This window comes from Protopterus annectens, chromosome 4.part0 (assembly GCF_019279795.1).
Source record: "Protopterus annectens isolate FY-2018-M chromosome 4.part0, PAN1.0, whole genome shotgun sequence".
Lineage (NCBI taxonomy): Eukaryota > Metazoa > Chordata > Ceratodontiformes > Protopteridae > Protopterus > Protopterus annectens.
The window spans coordinates 337,506,410-337,513,909 of NC_056733.1; the positions used below are offsets into that span (position 1 = coordinate 337,506,410).

General features: G+C 36.0%; 1 protein-coding gene across 1 annotated transcript in view; it reads right to left on the minus strand.

Moving 5' to 3' along the window:
* The window catches only part of LOC122799329 (oxysterol-binding protein 2-like), a 1,737,477-nt gene that overhangs the window by 196,783 nt on the left and 1,533,194 nt on the right, over positions 1-7,500 (minus strand). The gene's annotated exons all lie outside the window — the stretch shown is intronic.

Below are 7,500 nucleotides of genomic sequence, written 5' to 3' on the forward strand. Positions count from 1 at the left end.
ATCTAAAGATATTAAATCTATTATATATAATAATTATAATACCTGTTTTCTTAATATACAAAATCTTTTTAATACCTGGAATAATATGTTTTTTACTATGGAGGAGAGACTTACAACTATTAAAATGATAATATTCCCCAAGATTTTATACTTAATACAATCAATAATACTTCCACCTACAAAAATAATTATCAAGAAACTGAACACACTAATGTTAAATTTCTTATGGGCACCTAATAGACCTAGGATTGCATTAAAGAAACATACTAATAGCTGGTCTCAAGGGGTATTTCTTTTCCAGACTTTAATTTATATACTATCTCTTCTATTGTAAAAGTTATTACTTTATTAATAGATCAGTCATATGTCACAAAATGGAAAGATTATTGGGAGCTAATTAGTATACACTTCATGAAAATCTCCTTAACACATAAAAATATGATTGTAAATAACTCCATGTTATGGTTACTAAAGGAATTTTGTACTTCACCTATTACACCTAAACATATGGTTTGTTACCCATTAAATATTATCATTAGTTATCGTAACTTTATATTCATGCACCCTAAGTATAGGGAATGGAATTTTATTGTATTTCCTATAATGTATACTCAGGGTATGCTTTTGTCATCTACTTCTGAAGGAACTCATTTAGCTATAGATATTGATCTAAAGTACTGGTATCAGTTGATATCTGATAATAAAGTTAAAAATCTAGATTTCTTAAAACAAGAATTTGATCTAAGAGAAACTTGCTGGTTAGAGGTTCAGACCTTTAGACAACATCTCATTAATAAAATAGATTTAATGTCTATAACTGTTAAATAATCTATTCCAACACTGATTGATTACTTGATATTAAATTTACAACATAAAGTTTCTGATAAAGGTAAACTTTCATACATACATAAAGTTATCAGACAAGAAACTTTTTACAGTGTAGATTCATACTGGAATTATTTCACTTCTATTAATGGGGACCCACCAAATCAACAAGATAAACAATATATATTGGAATCTGCTTATAGAACTACGTCTTCCATTGTCTGGAGACTTTATACATGGAAATTTTTACATAGATCTTTTTATACACCTTTGATGATGAATAAAATAAATAATAAAGATAATCTATGTAAGAGATGTAATGTAGAAATTAATGCTGACTGGGCTCATACATTTTATGACTGTATAAAATTGAAAGAATACTGGAAGTCAATTAATGAATTTTTGCAGGCTCTTTTTACAGATAATTTCATTATTTCTAAATCTCTTATATTATTCAACACACCTGTACCTCAAAGTGTTAAAAAGGTTAAGCTTCCCTTGTTATGGTCTATTCTAGCAGTGGCTAGGAAAATAATAACTAGAAATTGGATTTCAGATACACCTCCTTCGTTCAATGAATTTAAAAATGTTATGAATATAGTGTGCCATATGAAAATAAACACAATTAGGACTAGAACAAATAGAAAAACATCTTATTTTATTGTATGGGATAATTTACAAAATTTGTTAAAAAATTTTTAATTTCAATAGCATGGTATTTTAGTTTAATTAATTGATCTGATTGTGGTGGATGTCTTTGTAAATACTTTAGTTGTTTTGTTGAATATTATAATAATACCTATTTTTAATTACTTGTATAAAATTGTTATGATATTTCTCTTATATGTTAAAACAATAAACCTGTTTTGAAAAAAAAGAAAACACAGTTATCAACAAGACCATAATAATGCATATTGTTTTTTCATAACCATCTTTTATTTTCTCCTCTAAAACATTTTTATTATTAAAAAATGAAGATTACATAATACTTCTCACTACAGGGTATCAGAAAACAATGCTTGTCTGAAAGATCAAAATACATATTGCTTCCACATAATCTTATTTTATTTTTTATACTAAAACATCTTCAACTACAAGAAAAGGAAAATTCTCAGCCAGGTCCAGTGGTGTAAAGAGATAAAGCCCTGACTACAACCCAGGGGACCGTAAACAGATTAGCAAGATTAGTTTTTAAAGGAGCTGGCAGGGAAGGATGAGCATGTCCATAGTGGTGGCAGGAGACAAAAGAGTGGAGCAAGATGATACAACCGATAATCCCTCAAAGCAGAGTCAGCTTTGAACTGCATGCCCTGGGAAAGGATGTTTGGCTTTCAGTGGTAACACATATAGTTTGTCCCAATGCCCAAGGGATAAAGTAAAGCTATACAAATACCCACACTGCAGGAATACTGGACAGGACATATCCAACCCTCATGGCTGCCTAGGCAGCATCTAATTAGAAAAGGCTTGATGATCATCTGGCAAGTACTATGGATAAGACTTGCATAAGTAACAATTATTTTGCTAATTTGTTGGCTGTTATCCCAAATTGTAATAATCTTAACATAAATGTTTTCACCACTGCATGTCTTAGACTGTGGAGCACGTTGCTCCCAAGTCTTAACAGGCCAGATCTATATCAAAGTTCAAAAATATACTTAATTCTTGGGTCAGTGATGTGGAATATAACCCAGATTTTGATAGGCTGCAGGCTCCTAGATGACCTAAACAGATCTTGAGTCTGCAGAGTTGACTATATTTACTTGTATATCATTATCTGGGCAGATCTGACTTATTAATGTTCTCAAGAATTTCAATCCACAACCACAGGTCAAAGGTACTATTGTAAGAAAACTGCCACCAACCCCCTTAGTATTCAAGGTCTTCATATTTCCATTTCTGCACCAGTGGCTGACTGACTGATGGGAAGGAAAGGGTTATGTGAGTGCAGAATATCTTACCAAGCCTCTACAGTACTGATCAAAGTACCAAAAATGCATCCTTGTTTGTGATGAGCAAGCATATGACCACTGAGTGTTGAAATGGAACATTCCACCAAGAACTAAATTAAGTGCAAGACTTCCACATTTTCTCCACTTGGCACTGAAAATGTGTACCATCAGACATTGTCTCCATCATCATCATCTATCATCATCAATCCGGCCTTTTTCCTATTTTACATAGGGTCAGGATAACATGGCAATGGAAGCCACTTCTCTCAATTCACAGCCACTCTCCTACCTTCTTTGACAGTCATGACCACCTGCCTCGGGGCTTCTCTTACACAGTCCATCCATCTCTTGGCTAAACATTTTCGTCTCCTCTTGTTTTCTTCCTGTTGCTTCCAAATCTGCTTTTCCACACATATGACCAAACCACTATAACCTGTTCCCCATGAAGTTCTCTGTAATTGCAGCTACTAAGGCTATTGCTCTGATGTCCTCATTTTTTTTCGGCCCCATTGTGTGCATCCTACTATCCATCTCAGGCACTTCATTTCCATTATCTCCGGTTTCCCTGGCTGCTCTTGCCTCCACTGCTGAGATTTCTGGGCCATATAGAAGCACTGGTCACACCTACATTTTATATACCTTACTTTTCAACATTTTTTAGTTTGTGCCAGTTGGCTGCAGTGCTTCTGACTGTAGCTCTGACCTCCTCATTCAGACATCCCTCTTCCTCAGCTACACCTCCCAGATACTCATAGCTGTTAACCTGCTTCGCTCTTCTTCCTTCTATATCAGTTTTAAGTGTCTTCTGATATTCCCCATTTGCAGCCACAGCCACTGTCTCATCTGTGCTATTTTCCATCCCACGTACCTTCAGTTTTGCATTCCAGTCAACTATTATTTCCTGATGTTCCTGTTGAGAGTCTGTTTGAATTGCCACACCACCTGCATACATCAAATTTGTTAATCTGTCCCCTTTGACGTACTTCCTGATATAGTCCATTGCCAGTATGAACAGGAGTGGGCCTAGAAATGATCGTTCTGTCTGTCCGAAAACTGTTTCTACCTTTGTTATTGGGACCTTATGCATATCCTGCACTAATTCTGCCAATGCTTCCAGGACTTCAAACTATCACAGAGCTTCCCAAATCAGCTTTATTGGGAACTTATATGCTTTCTCCAAGTCGAGGAATGCCCAGTTGGATTCCTTCACTATTTTCAGTTTCTTTTCCACTATGTATCTCAACGGGTTAGCAGTATCAGACATCTCAGTTCAAAGCTACAGACACCCCAATGCATCTTAGAAATGGGGTACACCTTGTCACAAATTAAGCCCACCCATTAGTCACTATCCACACTCTGCATTTATACAATTGCAATAAAACTGATCCAATGAGCTCTTGAGAGCAGGACCAAGTACTAACCAAAACTAAGACAGAAGGACATCTGTAATACCTGTCAGGAACACTTGGCTTTAGCATTGGCTTCTGGTCCATTGAATTTGCTGAGAAAAGCAAACTGGGTATCATTGTTGTCTCCCCCGCAGACATAATTCACCAAAAAAGTTATTCACATTGTTTCAGTTCCTTGTATTATCAGTTTTTTTTTTTCTATGAATGTGTACTTTTTTGGAGGGGTGGGCTTTCATAGCCTGTACTCCTGCAGCAGTCAGCTGGCCAAGGTGAAGAGTCACAAATATGCTATGTTAGTGAAGAAGAGAGTACAGGCAGGATGGAGTGGGTGGAGAAGAGTGTCAGGAGTGATTTGTGACAGACGAGTACCTGTAAGAGTGAAAGGGAAAGTCTACAAGAGAGTAGTGAGACCAGCTATATTATATGGGTTGGAGACAGTGGCATTGATAAAAAGGCAGGAGTCAGAGCTTGACGTGGCAGAGTTGAAGATGTTAAGATTTGCACTGGGTGTGACAAGGATGGACAGGATTAGAAATAAGTATATTAGAGGGTCATCCCAGGTTGGAAGGTTTGGAGACAAAGCCAGAGAGGCAAGATTACACTGGTTTGGACATGTGCTGTGGAGGGATGCAGAGTATATTGGGAAAACGATGCTAAGGATGAAGCTGCCAGGTAACAGGAAAAGAGGGAGGCCTAAGATTAGGTTTATGGATGTGGTGAGAGAGGACATGCAGGTGGTTGGTGTGACAGAGCAAGATGCGGAGGACAGGAAGAAACGGAAACAGTTGATCTGCTGAGGCGACCCCTAATGGGAACAGCCAAAAGAAGAAGAAGAAGTGAAGCTAAGAATCAGTGCCATTGTTAATCCCATACAGTAGCAAAGTTGTACAAAGTTCACCACCACAATGTGTACAAAATGGAAATTATTAGAGAAACAAAAAAAAATTCTTAAAGTTGCAACACAAAAACAAGTTTGAAGGATCCTACAAAGAATGTTGATGTTCCACCACAAATTGTTGACATGTGGATATAACAGCAGTACACCTTGTCATAAAAGCTAAAGTCCTGTGCATATATACCTGGTGTGTTAACTCTCCAAACACTTCCATCTCCTACACAAACAAGCAGTTTAAATAAGCTACGGCTCTAGTGCTTCTGCATTAAAATAAAGGTAAAAAAAACTGCTCTGCTGCTCACTACTTAACTGTATACTAACAGCAGATACAGAAAAATGATGTTAGTTTATATACAGGGAATCAAAGGAACTGTATAAAACTTAACTTTTATACCAAAATAATAAAAACAGCTGGCACCTCGGCAGTAAATGTCATCAATGTTACTAATGCAAACGTAGAGCACATGCACAGATATTGAGTAAGAAAAGGCACTTTACCAACCATGGTGAGATAACACTGACACTTTACCAACCATGGTGAGATAACACTGACACTTTCCAACCATGGTGAGATAACACTGACACTTTACCAACCATGGTGAGATAACACTGACACTTTACCAACCATGGTGAGATAACACTGACAATACAAACCAATAAAATAAAAATATTAATTCACAGAAAATAGTTAAAGCTCAATTCAATGTTCATACCCTTGGGTTATAAAGTTTAAAAAGAACAGACAAAATATGTTTCAGTTTGTAACAGAAGCACAACTGGGTCTAAATAAAAATGAATACATAGAAGACTTGCAGAACATAAAGAATTTTAATCCTCTAATGCCAGAATTGTGGATCATATGAACAGCTGGGTTGGATTCAGACTATTACATGTAACTCTCATACTTCTGTCATTCTGACTCTAACTGGTTTTGAACGCTGTCCAGTTTAGTACTTGAAACATGGGTACCTTAACTCAGATACTATTCCCAGCTAGTGACATTTGCCAGTTTTCAGGGAATGGACAACAATGAAATTCTAAATGGTCAAGTGTCTACTTGGGAAAGGCTCCTGAATGGATAAGGCAGTCCATTAGAGAAATAAAGTTATATTACAAGATCTTAGGTTATCTTTAAGATACTTAAAAATGGAATATTTTAAAACAATGTCCCAGAGTTGTTTTAATTTTATTACAAAACACCCTCTAAAAAGTGTGCCTATCACATAGCAACATACATTTTTTCCTCAGAATCAGAGTTCCTAATTCTGAAGTGTTTATTAGGAATAACCCTTTCTGGTCTTTTTTGTGGAAAAATTACCTTATAGAGGACCTTACATTCTCCTGCCAGTAGACTGCTGCTGAAAATCATCTTCATTAGGACATATTCCATAAACTCTAGTGTACACCTCATATGGAAGGGACTTCACTAAATGTGGGAGATGTGTACTTGAGGTTATAAGAAATCTATGACCGGATGTGAATTTTCTATAAAATGTAGTATTAACTGTGCTATTATTTGCATATAACAAAATGTCAAGATATTTAATAGATATATTTTTAAACTTACAGTAAATTTTTTTACAGATCTGCTAATACTAATCCTGTGGGAAAAATATTCAAATCAATTATGAGTGCATTTACCTTTAATAATTAAGAAGAACATATTGTCACTAAAAGCATGTTATGAATAAATTTGCATAACTGGGGACAAACTTAGCCCCTTTATTGCACCACTGAGAAGTAAGACGTAGTCACAAAAATGTTGTGCTGTAATAAAATTAAAAAAAAGAAAATTTGAATTTCACCACAACTGAAGAATTGTGAAACAGCCTCTAAACAATAAATGTGTTCAACTGATGAAAGGGAAGAGGACAGACTGCAACCCAGGAACAGCAAGTGCCCTACCACCTGACTCTTAACAGGAAACAGTGGGCTGATGGATGTCCCTGGGTAAGAATGAATGGACTGCAGGGGTCTTCTCTATTCTGGGAATCCCTAGCTCAACTTCTGCCAGAACAAATGAGCCAAATGGGTGAAGTAAGAGGAGCCAATAGGCAAGGTCCTGGAGGAACACACACAAAAATTGCTGCAGCCACTCTGGGGACTTCTCAAACCATGGTTCTTAAAATGAAAAATGAAAGGAAAGGTAATAAGATATAAATAAGAAGGAAAGCAAAGTTTAAAAAAATATACAAGTATTAGTGATGAAAAGTCAAATTAAAGGACTTATGAAGCAAGTAATGTATATTACTCTGTAGGTCAGTCTCAAATGGCCTAATGGTTAAGGTGTTTGCCTTACAAACACAAGGTGCAGGGTTTGAGTCTCACAAGGAATAATTGGTTAGGCTTAAAATGGCTTGCAAGGGCAGTTAGCTTAGTACTAATCTATGAATCTATGAAATGTGCTTTACCTAAGATT